Source organism: Nicotiana sylvestris, chromosome 11, assembly GCF_000393655.2.
Source record: "Nicotiana sylvestris chromosome 11, ASM39365v2, whole genome shotgun sequence".
Taxonomy (NCBI): domain Eukaryota; kingdom Viridiplantae; phylum Streptophyta; class Magnoliopsida; order Solanales; family Solanaceae; genus Nicotiana; species Nicotiana sylvestris.
Window position 1 is genome coordinate 134,484,861 of NC_091067.1, and position 17,654 is coordinate 134,502,514.

Consider the following 17,654-nt stretch of genomic DNA (forward strand, 5'->3'; position numbering starts at 1 on the left):
AGCTAAACACTAATAGCAGGGCTAAAAAGTGGCTAACTACTAATATTACACGATAAAAAGGACCAATACTATGCAAATCATATGAAAACACACTTTTTGGTTATATACCCTCTTTATTTTAGTTGATGTGATGTATTTTTCATTTTATTTTATCCTAAATATGTTTAAAAATAATCCTATGATTTGTTTTATGGGCCAAAATTTTAAAATCTTTCTTTTATTTTTAATTCGGGGCATCACATGAACAAAGGGAGTAGCATATATGGGGAAGAATAACAAGAGGAAATAGATTGAATTAGTAGACGGAATGATAATCATAGTTATGATAGAATTGCACTTGTCTTTGCTTAAATTTCCTCAGCCCACCGACTTTTGCAAAGTGCATGGAAAAAATCTGTAAAAATTACACGGGGCTTGCTCCCATTTAATATATACCTATTTTTTTAAAAAGTTTTAATTTGTATCCACTTTCTCCTTCTCCTTCTCCTCCTTCGTTTTCTTCTTCTTCTTCTTCTTCTTCTTCTTCTTCTTCTTCTTCTTCTTCTTCTTCTTCTTCTTCTTCTTCTTCTTGTATCCACTTTTTCTTCTTCTGCTGTTGGTGCTACTATGAAACTTCAGTTCATGGAATGATTGCCATGAGTATATTTATCAGATTATTTAAAAATAAATTATAAATAATTACGTAAGTTAGCAGACAATAATTTGTGAATATTTTCACGTAATTATGTTCTTTTCACGTTTATTGTTTCCAAAATTTAGGATTTAGATACTGTTGGTAATCTGATTATTTTATAGTAGAAATACACTATGAAAGAATAAGGTGATTATTTATCTAGTATGTTAGAAAATATTTTCAAAAATTTCAGTTTATATAGTGCTGAAGTTTTTACAAATGAACTAAATAACTTCAGCATCTTCTGCTGAAATATTTGAAAAAGCTTTATGACAAAACTAATGAATCCAGAACAAAAAAATTTCAGCTTATATAGTGCTGACGTTTTTACAAATGAACTAAATAACTTCAGCCTCTTCTGCTGAAGTTTTTGAAAAAGCTTATCCAGGACAAAAAAACTTCAGCTTATTTAGTGCTGAAGTTTTTACAAATGAACTAAATAACTTTAGCATCTTCTGCTGAAGTTTTTGAAAAAGTTTTATGACAAAACTAATGAATCCAGGACAAAAAAACTTCAGCTATTTTAGTGCTGAAATTTTTACAAATGAAGTAAATAACTTCAGCATCTTATCCGGGACAAAAAGAACTTCAGCGTATTGCTTTGCTACTTCAGGCCCGTCTACTAGAATGCTGAAGTTTAGCGTGATTGCCTTTGCTACTTCAGCCCTGTATGCTGAAGTTACGCGAAAAAGTGGGTACGTTTGCAATTTTTTTTGTAAAGCGGGCACAAGTTAAAACATGACCCAAAAAATGAGTATAGATGCAAATCCCCAAAAAATCAGCACTCTTTTTTCACCATTTGAAGATATTCTTAAATAGTTTTACTTATGATTATAATAATAATAATAGATTGATGGTTTTAGGAGAAGGTTAAGTGTAGTGAATGAAAACTTTTATTTATAATAATATCCTTCACTATTAGTATTATTTATGTTTTTAGAAAAAATGATTATCTTTCAATTCAAAATAATCTTTTTAATACTTCAGTCAAATTCAAAAATTTTATCATCTAATTCAAATTTATTTTTGTTATATAGTCTTTATATTGTCTTAAAGTTGCCAAGTGCCTTTTTATTAACTTGTCACTTGGCTTAACACCTGTCAGGTCCGCTGCCCACTTCCTTTTTTGCGTCCGCCATTGGACCTCTACGTTCGCGTAGGAAAGCCAGGGCCTCCCTCGTGTTCGTGGATCCTTTTTCGCGTTCGCATAAAACAATCATCTGCTCCTCCAAAATCCTCCTTCGCGATCGCGGATAACTCTTTACGATCACGAGCACACCAGCACCTGCAAAAATCTGCCAACTTCAAAAATGCTCCGCGTGATTTGAACCCCCTGGGACCCCGTCCAATCATACCAACAAGTCCATATATATAACCTGGACATACTCGAAGTCTCAAAACATATAAAATAGCATCGAAACCAAGAATCACATCTCAAAACGAAACTAATCAACTTCTAAACTTCAAACTTCTTCTAAATAACTCCGAACGCGACGAATCGTACTTAGACAACTCGGAATGATGCCAAATTTTACGCACAAGTTAAAAATCACTATACGAACCTATTCAAAGGCTCGGAATCCCAAATGGACGTCGACAATACCGAAGTCTGCTTCAAATCAAACTTAGGAAACTCTAAAACCTTCAAGATGCTAACTTTCAACAATAAGCGCCGAAACACCCCCGATCTATCCGAAACTCGATCCGAACATACGTCAAAGTCCAAAATTATCATACGAACCTTTTGGAACCTTCAGATCCCGATTTTGAGGTCGTTTACTCAAAGTGTTGACTCAAGTCAAACTTGACCACCTTAGGCTACTATTATGGAATTAAATGTTCCGGATTCAACCCGAACCTTTCCAAAAGCCAAACCAACCATCTCCACAGGTCATAAAAAAGAAAAATCAAATAAGGGAAGTATTAAATAAGGGAACGGGGGTCTAAAAAGCAAAATGACTGGTCGGGTCAATACATAGACATGTCATTGTAAACTTCATAAGTTATTCCCATGATATTAGGCACACAGACATTTCAATAAAATTCGTAGCATAAAGCCAAAATTTAATAAGGGGCCTTTTCTTTTTTTGTTTTACATTGTTTATGTTGTAGTTATTTTATAAAATATAATATTAATATTTACATTGATTTTTTTCTTTCTTTTTGTTTGTAGTTTACGGAGTACTAATATTTATATCGGTAAGCAATTCAAGTTACTAAAATATTAGCCACGTATTTACAATGAGTTACCATGAATCTTATTGTAAAAAATATTATTTACTAATATGTAGATTTAAGTAACTTAATTCAAAGTTCTAAAATATTTCTATTGTTAAAAAATAGACAGTCTTTCTTTCTACTTTTATAAGGAGTTTATATAAACTTCAATATTGTCTAAGAAAAATAAGATAGAAAATCCACAACTAAAAATATTTTTGGGGCCCCAAAATTTAAGGGGCCTAAAGCAAAAGATTTACTAACTTTCCCCCTAAGCCACCCCTGATTGGGATGCTTGTGTGCTGAACTTACAATAGGGAGATTCAAGAAAGTCCATTTTCCTAATAATTAAACTAAAACTATGGTACTTCACAATTTAAATTCTGTTTTAATTTTCAATACTACCGACTTACGCTTAATGGAGCGCGAGCTTTCTAACTATTTTATGTGAGATGGGTGCCTTCACCTCTGTAAAAACCTTTACCTCAAAAGATATTAAGTATGGCAAGTTTCTCACCATTAATTCTGTAACAAATGAGCGTACTGGTAGGCTTACATAGCTAACAGAGATTTGTGTAACGATCTGGCCGGTCGTTTTGAGAGTACTAGCCCCGATCTCTCATTTACTATTTACCCCGTATCTATTTCTACTTATGTGACTTGCCAAGAGGTTTCGTTTTGGTTTTTGGAGTGTTTTGGGACACTTAGTCCCTAAACGAAGGCTTAAGTCTTAGAATTTGGACCGTAGTCGGAATTGTATAAAAATGACTTCGGAATGGAGTTTTGTCAGTTCCGTTAGCTCCGTTGAGTGATTTTGGACTTAGAGGTGTATATGGATTGTGTTTTGGAGGTATGTACCTCATTTAGTCTTGAAATGGCGAAAGTCGAATTTTTGGAGATTTTGACCGGTAGTGGACTTTTTGATATCGGACTCGGAATATGATTTTGGAAGTTGTAATAAGTCCGTAATATTGAATATCAGTTGTGTGCAAAATTTGGGGTCAATTGGACGTGGTTTGACAGGTTTCGGTATCGGTTGTAGAAAGTTGAAGTTTCAAGTTTGAATTGGAGGGTGATTTGTGATTTCAGCGTTGTTTGATGTGATTTGAGGGATCGACTAAGTTTGTATGGTGTTTTAGGACTTGTTGGTATGTTTGGTTGAGGTCCCTAGGGCCTCAAATGAATTCTGGATAGTTAACGGATCAAGTTGAATTTTGGGAGAATGGCTGAAGTTTGCTGCACCTGTTGTAATCGCACTTGCGCAAGCTTGACCGTAGGTGCGAGCCCGCAAAAGCGAGCAAGGGTGTAGGTGCGATTTGGAAGGAAGAGGTCTGAGGTCACATGTGCGAGATTATGGCCGCAGAAGCGGAGTCGCTTCTGCAGAAAGTGGAGCGCAGAAGTGGGATGGCCTAGAATTGGAAGATCGCATATGCGGAAAGGAATCCACACTAGCGGATGAGCATGTGCGATCCATGTGTCGCAGAAGAGAATTTTGTGGACTTAAGTGATATCCGCACCTGCGATGGTCTTTCCGCAGGTGCGGAACCGTAGATGCGGTGGACCCCCCTCGCAGAAGCGAGATCAATAACAGAAAAAGGGCCAAGTCGAGGGTTTTATCCCATTTCAACTTTTGGGACTTTGAGAGCTCGGATTGGGCGATTATTTGAGGGATTTTCAGAGAAAGCTTTTGGGTAACGATTCTTAACTCCTTTATGGTTATAGTCCACTAATCTGTGGTTGATTTCATCATCTAATTAAGGAATTTGGTTGAGAAATTTGGGAAAAAATGGTAGAAGTTCTTCAACTAAGATTTTGGTTTTTGACATCGTATTTAGGTGATTTTTGTACAAGTGAACTTGTGAGTGAATGGGTATTTATATTTTGTGACTTTTACTCGATTCCGAGACGTGTGCCCGGGAGACCTTTTAGGGCAATTTTCCAATTTCTTGATTTTGCTTTAATTTCATTAGCTAGATTAGTTTCTTGTAGTTATATTTATGATATGTAATTGATTTTGGCTAGATTTGGGCCATTCAGAGTCGGATATTTGTGGAAAAAGCATTATTACGGATTAATTTAAGCTTGGTTCGAGGTAAGTGGCTTGCCTAACCTTATGTGGGGAAACTCCCCTTAGGATCTGGTACTGTTTTGATATGTGAGCGTCGTGTACGTGAGGTGATGAATGCGTACACGGGCTATTTGTTGTAAAATTTGATTTTTACGGAGTAATAACCTGTCTTCTTCCTATTTGAGTTATATCAGCATGTGTAGTGTCCTGTTAGCTTAGAATAGCATGTCTCCTTGCCTTAATTGTTTATCTGAACTCTGTGCATCATGTTTAGTGAATTTCCTGTTTTCCCTTGACTTGAACTTAGTCCAAAATGTAGGTTTTCTTGCTGTAACTATTATTTCCGTTGTTTGAGCTGCGTATTTACTTTGGGACTACAGAACGGTATTCCGGGAGATCCTCTTGCATATTTACTTTGGGACTACGAAATGGTATTCTGGGAGATCCCCCTGCCTTGCATATTTACTTTGGGACTACAGAACGGTATTCCGGGAGATCCCCATGTATATTTACGTTTGGGACCACGAGGCGGTATCTCGGGAGATCCCCTGTTGTTATCTCTGTGTACTGAGCTGTTACCCCTCTATGATTTCATTCTTGTTAAATTTCGGTCTTTATTTTACTGCGATATTTCATTCTATTTTGTTTTTATTATATCTATACTAGTAAGGACCTGACCTGACCTCGTCACTACTCGAACGAGGTTAGGTTTGGCACTTACTGGGCACCGTTGTGGTGTACTCATGCCCTTTCCTCCCCATATTTTTTGTTTGAAGATCCAGGTACCTCCTACCAGCATCATTCTTAGTTACATAGTTGCTGCCCGGAGACTTTAAGGTACATCTCCCGCATTCGCAGACCTCGGAGTCCCCTTCTATCCCTTCTGATGTTGCTTTCCTTTTATTTATTCTAGTACAGATGTATAGGACAGTTAACAAAGATCTTAGAAGCTTGTGACTTACGGTGTTCTAGGTCTTGGGAGAGTTGTGTACATTTCGAGAGTGTTTATTGTGTATGCCAAGCGACATCTCAAATACTTAATTAAATTATCTGTTACTGTTAGTTGTTAACTTTTAATTTTTTCATTTCATTTCCGCAAATGTTAGGCTTACCTAGTCGTAGAGACAAGGTGCCGTCACGACAAATTCAAGGAGGGAGAATTTGGGTCGTAACAAGTTGGTATCAGAGCTCTAAGTTCAAATGTGCCGTGAGTCACAAGCCGGTTTATTAGAGTCTCGCGGATCGGTACAGAGACATTTGTATTTATCTTCGGGGGGCTACAGAACTGTTAGGAAAAATTTCACTTCTTTGAATTCCTTGTGGGGCAAAATTGTTGACTTCGAAATTCTAAGCTTCTGTCTTCTATTCTCTCACAGATGGTGAGGACACGTGCAACCGGAGATGACCAGGCATCCCCTCCCCCTGCTAGAGCCGCCAGAGGCCAGGGTCGGGTAGAGGCCAAAGACGCCCACATGGTGCAGCCAGAGTGCCCGAGAAAGTTGCTACAGAGGAGCCACCAATATCTCCAGTCAGAGCGCAGACACCTGAGATGCCTACTACTACTACTACTACTACTACACCAGCTCTTCAGGAGACCCTTGCACAGTTCCTGAGTATGTTCGGTACTCTAGCTCAGGCAGGGTTGATTCTCCTTGCTCCAGTCATATCTTAGGTCAGGGGAGGAGCACAAACTCCCGCCACCCGTACCCTAGAGCAGTAGGTTCAGGTTGATAAGATTCTAGAGGTTATGCCGGTGCCACCTGTAACCCCAGTTCAGCCCGAGGGTAGGGCAGCAGTTTTAGAGGAGGAGCAATGTAGGCTCGAAAGGTACAAGAAGTATGACCCTTCTACATTCAGTGGCCTAGCATCAGAGGATGCTCAGGTATTTCTAGAGGAGTGCCACCGTATGCTCCGTACTATGGGCATAGCACAAACGAGTAGGGTTTCTTTCACTGCATTTCAGCTTAGAGGAGTAGCCTATCAGTAGTGGCATGCTTATGAGTTGGACAGTCCGGTTGAGGCAGCTTCCCTTACATGGACTCAGTTCTCGGATATGTTTTTGAGAGAGTATGTTCCTCGGAGCCTCAAAGATGCATGGCGCCCCGAGTTTGAGCAGTTGCGTCAGGGGGATACGACTGTTTCAGAGTATGCAGTTCATTTCAGTGACTTGGCTCGACATGCACCGACCTTGATTTCTAGAGTTCGAGAGAGGTTCCATTGAGTTTATTGAGGGGCTCCATCCCAGCATCAGGACTAGCATGGCCCGGGAGTTAGAAATGGATATCTCGCATCAGCAGGTTGTGAGTATTGCTAGGAGAGTGGAGGGCATGATTTCTCGGGAGAGAGAGGAGAGAGAGGCCAAGATGTCTCAAGAGTCTGGCCCTTATTCTATTGCTTGTGCCCCAACTGCAGTTCGACATGGTAAGGGCTATGTGTGTCTCCCGGTTCATTTAGCCCTTCCAGCCGCTAGTGGTATTCCAGTTACTCCTAGACTCCAGGAGCCTTATTATGCACTGCCAGTATCTAGTATGCCTCCTAAAAAAGGTGCTTTCAACGGCCAGTCTAGCAGACCTGGCCCGAGCCAGCCTCAGCAGTCATGCCCTCCTAGAGCTTGTTTTGAGTATGGCGACACTCGCCATATGGTGAGGGATTGCCCCAGACTTAGGAGGTGTGCACCTCCATAGACTTCTTAGGCATCGCATGTTCCACCAGGTCCTCAGGCCATGATTCCAGCACCAGCTACTACTCCACCTGCTCAGCCAACTCGAGGTGGAGGTTAGAGAGGTAGAGGTCGCCCTAAAGGGGGAGGCCAGGCCAAATACTATGCTCTTCCTTCTCGTACAGAGGCTGTTGCTTCCGATTCTGTCATTACAGTTATTGTTCCGATCTTTCATAGAGATGCATTGGTTCTATTCAATCCAAGATCCACTTATTCCTATGTGTCATCTTGCCCCGTATTTGGGCGTATTTCGGGATTTTTTGAGTTCCCCTATTTATGTGTCTACTCCTATGGGAGATTTTCTTATTGTGGACCACGTGTATCGGTCGTGTTTGATTGCTCTTAGTGGTTTTGAGACCATAGCCAATTTATTATTGTTAAGGATAGTAGACTTTGATGTTATCTTGGACATGGACTGGTTGTCGCCCTATTATGCTATTCTTGATTGTCACGCCAAGATCGTGATGCTGGCTATGCTAGGTTTACCGCTATTAGAGTGGAGGGGTACCTTAGATTACACTCCCAGCAGAGTTATTTCATTTCTTAAATCTCAACGAATGGTTGAGAAGGGGTGTGATGCGTATCTAGCTTATGTGAGAGATGTAAGTATTGATACCCCTACAGTTGAGTTAGTTCCAGTATTGAGGGACTTTCCAGATGTATTTCCAACTGATCTTCCGAGCATGCCGCCCAACAGAGATATCAACATTGGTATTGATTTGTTGCTGGGCACTCAATCTATCTCTATTCCTCCATATCGTATGGCCCCTTCTGAGTTGAAGGAGTTGAAGGAACAATTACAGGAATTGCTTGATAAGGGCTTCATTTGGCCCAGTGTGTCACCTTGGGGTGATCCTATCTTATTTGTGAAGAAAAATGATGGTTATATGCGAATGTGCATTGATTATCGCTAGTTGAACAAAGTTACAATGAAGAACAAGTATCCTTTGCCTCGTATTGATGACCTATTTGATCAGTTACAGGGTGCCAGAGTGTTTTCTAAGATTGACTTGTGCTCAGGCTATCATCAGTTGAAGATTTGGATCCAGATGTCCCGAAGAATGCTTTCAGGACTCGGTATGGTCATTACGAGTTCCTTATGATATCATTTGGGCTGACTAACACTCCAACAACATTTATGCATTTGATACACAATGTATTTCAGCCTTATCTTGATACATTCATCATTGTGTTTGTTGATGACATTCTGCTGTACTCCCGGAGTCGAGAGGATCATGAGCAACACCTGAGGACTGTGCTTCAGACTTCAAGAGAAAATAAGTTATATGCAAAGTTCACAAAATATGAGTTTTGGTTGGATTCAGTGGCATTTTTGGGTTATATAGTGTCGAGTGAAGGGATTAAGGTGGATCCGAAAAAGGTGGAAGCAGTGCAGAGTTGGCCCAGATCGTCCTCAACTATAGTGATCCAGAGCTTTCTTGGCTTGGCGGGGTATTACCGTCGATTTGTTGAGGGATTCCATATATTGCAACACCTATGACCAGACTGACCCAGAAGGGTGCTCCGTTCAAGTGGACAGAGGAGTGTGAGGAGAGCTTTCAAAAGGTCAAGACAACTTTGACTACAAACCCAGTATTGTTATTACCTACAGGTTCAGGGTCTTATACTATTTATTATAATGCATCGAGGATTGGTATCAGCGCGATGTTGATGCAGGACCGTAGGATGATTGCCTACGCGTCTAGATAGCTGAAGGTGCATGAAAAGAACTACCCTGTCCACGACCTTGAGCTAACAACTATTGTTCATGCCTTGAATATTTGGAGGCACTATTTGTACGGTGTCCCTTGTGAGATCTAAACTGATCACCGGAGTTTGCAGCATCTGTTCAAGCAGAAGAATCTCAACTTGCATCAATGGAGGTGGTTAGAGTTGCTTAAGGATTATGATATCACCATTTTGTACCATCCCGGAAAGGCCAATGTGGTGGCTGTTGCCTTGAGTTGCAGGGCGGGGAGTTTGGGGAGCTTAGCATATTTGCCAGCAATAGAGAGGCCATTGGCACTGAATGTTCAGGCCTTAACCAACCAGTTTGTTAGATTGGATATTTCTGAGCCGAGACGATTTTGGCTTGTGTGGTTTCCAATCTTCTCTTTATGATCGTATCAGGGAGCGTTAGTATGATGATCTCCATCTGCTTGTCCTTAAGGACAGGTTCTGCACGGTGATGCTAAAGAGGTCACTATTGGGGATGATGCTGCGTTGAGGATGCAGGTCAGGCTTTGCGTGCCCAATGTAGACGGATTCTGTGAGTTGATTCTTTAGGAGGCTCACAGCTCGCGGTACTCCATTCATCCAGGTGCCACGAAGATGTATCAGAACTTGAGGCAGCATTATTGGTGGCGTAGAATAAAGGAGGACATAGTGGAATATGTAGCCCAATGTCTACATTTCTAGTAGGTAAAGTATGAGCATCATCGGCCGGGTGAATTGCTTCAGAAGTTAGAGATTCCGGAGTGGAAATGGGAGCAGATCACTATGGATTTCATTTTTGGACTCCCATGGACTCAACAAAAGTTTGATGCGGTGTGGGTGATTGTGGATAGGCTGACCAAGTCAGCTCATTTCATTCCTGTGATGACTATTTATTCTTCTGAGCAGCTGGCTCAAGTTTATATTCGCGAGATTGTCAGGCTTCATGGCATACCAGTATCTATTATCTCTGACCGGGGTACATAATTTACATCACGGTTCTGGAGGTCCGTACATCAGGAGTTAGGTACTCGGGTGGAGTTGAGCAGAGTATTTCACTCTCAGATAGACGGGCAGTCTGAGCGCACTATTCAGATTCTAGAGGATATGCTCCATGCGTGTGTGATGGAGTATGGAATTTCTTGGGATCATTTCTTACCACTTGCGGAGTTTGCCTACAACAATATTTATCAATCCAGCATTCAGATAGCACCGTATGAGGCTCTGTATGGTAGGCGATATGGGTCCCCAATGGGTTGGTTCAAGCCGGGCGAGACCAGATTATTAGGTATGCCTTGGAAAAAGTTAAGGTGATTCAGGATAGACTTCACACAACCCAGTCCAGACAGAAGAGTTATGCAGATTGGAAGGTTCACGATGTTGCATTCATGGTTGGAGAGCGGGTCTTGCTCTGGTTTTCACCTATAAAGGGCGTTATGAGGTTCGTAAAGAAGGGAAAGCTGAGCCCAAGGTTCATTGGTCCATTTGAGGTGTTGTGGCGAGTTGGGGAGGTTGTTTATGAGCTTGCCTTACCTTCCCGTCTAGTAGGAGTTCATCCGGTATTCCATGTTTCTATACTTCGGAAGTATTACAGTGATCCGTCTCATGTGTTAGATTTCAGCTCAGTCCAGTTGGACAAGGATCTATCTTATTTTGAGGAGCCAGTGGCTATTTTGGACAGGCAGGTTCGAAAGTTGAGGTCAAAGAACAATGCTTCAGTGAAGGTTCAGTGGGGGGTCAGTCGATCGAGGAGGCGACTTGGGAGACCGAGCAGAATATACGCAGCCGTTATCCTCATCTTTTTACCACTTCAGGTATGTCTCTATGTTCGTTCGAGGATGAAAGATTATTTTAAGAGGGGGACGATGTAACGACCTGGCCGGTCGTTTTGAGAGTACTAGCCCCGATCACCCATTTACTGCTTCCCCGTATCTCTTTCTGCTTATGTGACTTGCCGGGAGGTTTCATTTTGGTTTTTGGATTGTTTTGGGACACTTAGTCCCTAACAGAGGCTTAAGTCTTAGGATTTCGACTGTAGTTGGTATTGTGTGAAAATGACTCCAAAATGGAGTTTCGTCAGTTCCGTTAGTTCTGTTGGGTGATTTTGGACTTGGGGGTGTGTCCAGATTGCATTTTGGATGTTTGTAGCTCATTTAGGCTTGAAATGGCGGAAGTCGAATTTTTGAAGATTTTGACCGATAGTGGACTTTTTGTTATCGGGGTCGGAATCCGATTCTGGAAGTTGGAGTAGGTTCATAATGTTGAATATGACTTGTGTGAACATTTTGGGGTCAATCAGACGTGTTTTGATAGGTTTCAGAATCGGTTGTAGAAAGTTAAAGTTTCAAGTTCTTTAAGTTTGAATTGGAGGGTGATTTGTGATTTTAGCGCTGTTTGATGTGATTTGAGGGCTTGACTAAGTTCATATGGTGTTTTAGGACTTGTTGGTATGTTTGGTTGAGGTCCCGGGGGCCTCGGGTGAATTTCAGATGGTTAACGGATCAAGTTGAATTTTGAGAGAATGGCTGAAGTTTGCTGCACCTGTTGTAATCGTACATGCGCAAGCTTGAACGCAGGTGCGAGCCCGCAGAAGAGAGAAAAATGGCGCAGGTGCAGTTTGGAAGGAAGAGGTCTGAGGTCGCAGGTGCGAGATTATGGCCGTAGAATCGGAGTCGCTTCTGCGGAAGGTGGAGGTCAGAAGCGGGATGGCCTGGAATTGGAAGATCACAGATGCGGAGCGGATGCGCAGGTGCAATACATATGTTGCAGAAGCGAATTTTGTGGACTTAAGTGATATCCACACATGCGATGGTCTTTCATCAGGTGCGGGACTACAGATGTGGTGGACCCCCCTCGTAGAAGCAAGATCACTAGCAGAAAAAGGGCAAAGTCTAGGGTTTTATCCCATTTCCAATTTTGGGACTTTGAGAGCTCGAATTGGGCGATTATTTGAGGGATTTTGAGAGAAATCTTTGAGGTAACTATTCTTAACTCCTTTATGGTTATATTCTACTAATCTATGGTTGATTTCATCATCTAATTAAGGAATTTGGTTGAGAAATTTGGGGAAAAATGGTAGAAGTTCTTCAACTATGATTTTGGTTTTTGATTGAGATTTTGACATCGGATTTGGATGATTTTTGTTTGAGTCAACTCGTGAGTAAATGGGTGTTCCTATTTTTTAACTTTTACTCGATTCCGAGACGTGGGCTTGAGAGACGTTTTAGGGCATTTTTTCAATTTCTTACTTTAGCTTTGATTTCATTAGCTAAATTAGTTTCTTGTAGTTATATTTTTGATATGTAATTGATTTTGGTTAGATTTGGCCATTCGGAGTCGGATATTCGTGGAAAGAGCATTATTACGGATTGATTTGAGCTTGGTTCGAGGTAAGTGACTTGCCTAACCTTTTGTGGGGGAACTCCGCTTTGGATCTGGTACTGTTTTGATATGTGAGCACCGTGTATGTGAGGTGACGAGTGCGTATACGGGATATTTGTTGTAAATCCAATTTTTACTGAGTAATAACCTGTCTTCTTCCTATTTGAGTTATATCATCATGTGTAGTATCCTGTTAGCTTAGAATAGCATATCTACTTGCGTTAATATTTTATCTGAACTCTGTGCAACGTGTTTAGTGAATTTTCTAGTTTCCTTTGACTTGAACTTAGTCCAAAGGTTTTCTTGCTGTAATTGTTATTTCTGTTGTTTGAGCTGCATATTTACTTTGGGACTATGGAACGGTATTCCAAGAGATCCCCATGCATATTTACTTTGGGACTATAGAACGGTATTCCGGGAGATTCCCCTGCCTTGCATATTTACTTTGGGACTACGGAACGGTATTCTGGGAGATCCTCTGTATGTTTACATTTGGGACTACGAGACGGTATATTAGGAGATCCCCTGTTGTTATCTCTGTGTACAGAGCTGTTACCCCTCTATAATCTCATTCTTGTTAAATTTCGGTCTTTATTTTACTATGATACTTCATTCTATCTTGTTTTTATTATATGTATACTAGTAGGGCCCTGATCTGACCTCGTCACTACTCGACCGAGGTTAGACTTGGCACTTACTGGGTACCATTGTGGTGTACTCATGCCCTTTCCTGCACATGTGCAGATCCAGGTACCTTCTACCAACCTCGTTCTTAGTTGCACAGTTGCTGCCATTCTGGATACTTCAAGGTACATCTGCCGCGTCCGCAGACCTCGGAGTCCCCTTATATCCCTTCTGATGTTGCTTCCCTTTTATTTATTCTAGTACAGACGTATTGTACAATTGGCAAAGATCTTAGGAGTTTGTGACTTATGGTATTTCGGGTCTTGGGAGAGTTGTGTACATTTTGTGAGTGTTTATTGTATATGCCGAGGGACATCTCAAATGCTTCTTTAAGTTATCTGTTACTGTTAGTTGTTAACTTTTAAGATTTTTATTTTATTTTCGTAAATGTTAGGCTTACCTAGTCATAGAGATTAAGTGTCGTCATGACAAATTCACGGAGGGAGAATTTGGGTCGTGACACTTTGATAAAGAATCCCTTCCTTCGGCGAACAACTTTACTTATATTTTTCTTATTTCAGGTTGCGGACGATATTTGGGAGTAACACTCATTTTTACATGTTGTCACACCCCCTTTTCACCTCACTAACCCATTTTAAAAGAATAAAATATTTGTAAAGCTCAAAAGGGGTTTTCAATTAGAAAGTGACAAAATATTTATTTAAAAGGGATTGTCTCAGAGTCGCCACTTGGCATATAATCTCTGTTGGTCAAGTCGCTATTTAAAATCAAATTTTTCCTTAAAAACATATTTGACTCTAAACTAGTTTGCACTAGAGATTATAGATAAGGGGGTTCTTTTGACTTGGGAAGAAGGTGTTAGGCATTCCCCGAGTTTCGTAACTAGTATGGTTGCGTACAAGATCTAGTTGGCTTTACAAAAATTGAATGAAGTTAAAACACATAAAAGAAAAATAAACACATGAGAGGTTTAAGGTTGTCCCCTACCTAAATAAAAGAAAATACAATAAGAATAAAAATAAAAATAAAAAGACTAAAATCTTACCCTACGCTTCCTCCCATCGTCCCGTCTTCGGCCCTCATTTAATATACTACAGGGTATTCTCCGGAATAAAATATCTACTAATCCTTCGGGGCATTCTCCGGATAAATTTAACTAAGGGAACAATCTGTCGCCTCGAAAACTAAAAAACAAAATCTTAAAATTTGCCTACCCAGGTGTTGTCGGCCTAACATGCCCCTAGCGTTAGTAAAACTAGCAAGCGGGAATGAAACATATCATATTAAGACTAATTCTCTTTAATTATGTTCAACCCTCCACTGCCCGTTTGTCTTATTTACTTAACAAGTAACTACCAAAAACGTAAAATCATCAACCAAACGAAGGAACTGAATCAAAAATATTTGTTTGAGAAAAATGTTTTCAATAATAGAAACTAAAAATCAAATAGAGCACTCACAAAATTAATCAACAAAGTAGTATCACCAAGAAATTGCATACATGAAACTAAAGGAGAATAGATAGATAGGAAAAGGATAAGAATGGACCTCAAATGAGCAAGTTATTGCCTTCTATATTACTGTACCAAAAGTTAAACGTTAAGTATGATCAAACAGATCCGCTAACGAGCAAAGACCAGCGAATAGTACCTCGATTGGAATCGACGAATTGAACCTCACCGAAAAACCAAATAATTGACGAAATCCCAACGGAATGGATGAAGAAGGAAGAAAAGGTCAAGAGGTGAATAGCAGGGCAGGAACTTGAAGCCATGGTTGCTGTTGCCTACTAAGGCAAATTTTGAGTAGAAGAAAGTGAAACCCTTGGTCAACCATTCTTCACGCTTCACACAGGTAATGCTGAAGCGACGAGTAGCTAGCTTCAACCTGAGAGAAGGGAGGCTCACTCCCTTGATAGAAAAAGATGAGCCTTTCAAATGCACCCAGATAAGATTTGATACTTCTTTAAATGTCTCTACCTAGAAAAGGCTTTGCCGCAGATTTAGCGAGGTAGGAGCAGGAGATGAGGTGGGTGGTGCCGATATTCAGAAAGAAATGAGGGGTCTAGCTGCTTCTGATGGTGTGCCGCTGTTGGAGTTGGAAAAATCCCCTTGGGTTTGAGGTGGGTTAATATTTTATATGGTTAGGAGAATTGATATGGGCCATTGGATGATAGATAATGGGTGGCTGAGATTTAAAAATAGAAAATGGGCGGGGTCAAGGGTTAAAACAGGTCTGGCGGGTCAGTAGGGTGTGGGCTAAGGGATTGGGCTCATGGTTGGTCCGATTTGGGCTAGGGAAGTATTCAAAATTAGTCTCAAATTGGATATATTTACCTCTAACATTGGTTTTTCCTTCAAAAATAAAAATACTATAGAAACAAAATTAAATTTAAATAATTAAATTAGACTAAATTATAATGTGAAACTATTTTTTGTATTTTTAAATTATATTAGAATAAAAAAGTAAAAAAGTAGGCTAAAAGTCATGATAAAGCTAAATAAATATCACTATCGAAGTACTAATTACTTTATACCAAAAAATAAAAAATATAATACGATGAGAAATATTATAAATAAAACTATTTTTGTATTTTTTTCTTTTTAAATACTAATATAATATAAATTAAAATCTTAGAAAGAATAAACTTCATTAAATATGTATAAAATATTAGAGTAGCTTGAAAACTTGACGGGTCAAAAATACGTGATTACAGCTGGCCCTCTTTGATCGAATATGTATAAAATATTAGAGTAGCTTGAAAACTTGACTGGTCAAAAATATGTGCTTACAGCTGGCCCTCTTTGCTCGAAAACACGAAGTGTTTTTGAGCAAATAATCAAGTAAGCGACATAATTTATTTCTGACCCGACACTTATTCAAAAACAAAATAAAGATGAATAAGGTAGTGTGACTAAGCCCTAGTATCTGAGCTGCTTACATATCCTTGGCTATAAAGGAATTAGGTCACGTGCAGTTCAGAAGTGAGAAGAGTGATGGAGTATATCGAGGTGGAGAGCTGATTGAGGTGCTGTCAAGGTTCCGGTCCGCGGTCTCTATCACTACATAAAAATAAAGACAAAAATTACAGCGAAAGAAAAGAAAAATACTAGATCCTATCTACTTGTCTTAAATCTCTACTTGAATCTTCAACATGAAACTGAAAATCAACCCTATTCTTCAGGTGTGCATCCTGCTGACTTGAACTTGAAGAAAACTGAAAGTTGATCGTGTTCTTCAGGCGGGCATCCTGCTGCTTGCACTTGAACTTGGAGTAGACTTGAGCTTGCAAACCTTGTTCTTCAGGAGGGCTCGTGCTACTTCTGATTTGAACTAAAAAAAATTGGAGGTTGCCCCTATTCTTTAGACGGGATTCTGTTGTCTCTCACCTGAACTTGAAAACTGAAAGTTGACCCTGTTCTTCAAGCGGGGTCTTGGTGCTTCTCTGACTTGAACTTGAAAACTGAAAGCTGACCATGTTGTTCTGGTGGGCTCCTAATACTTCTGAATTGAACTGGAAATTGATAGTTCACCCTGTTCTTTAGGCGGGCTCCTAGTACTTCTCTGACTAAACCTAGGACCAATTTCTGAAATATTGCCCCTCGTTCTCCAAGTGGGTGCCTTCAATCAAAACAAACACAACAAACAAAAATTTTTGCCCCATTTTGTACTAGGAAAATTTATGAGTTGTTAGCAAAATTGTAAATCACCTATGCTATTGAAGAAGGATGCTATGATAGGAGTAAAACTAACGACTCGACTAGGATGCACGTCTCCTATGAGTAAAACCTGAATGACCCAAACTAGGAAGTGCGTCTCCTAGGGGTGAAACTTGAATGAACGAAACTAGAAAATGCATCTCGTAGAGGTGAAACTTAAATGACTCAAACTAGGAAGTGCATCTCCTAGATGTGAGCTTAAGCTTAAGGAAAACTATAAACTAAGCTTGACTAAGATAAAATACTGACCCTATTCTCCAGGCGGGACCCCTGGACTTTAGGAAAGCTAAATATTAACAACTTAAGGGAACTAAAAATTGAAAATGACCCTATTCTCTAGGCGGGACTCCTGAACTCTAGGAAAGCTAAGGATTAACAACTTAAGGAAACTAAAAGTGACCCTATTCTCCAGGCGGAACCCCTGAACTTAAGGAAACCAAAAGATTAACGACTTAAGGAAACTAAAACTCACCCTATTTTACAGGCAGGACTCCTGAACTCAAGGTAAAAGACTAATAA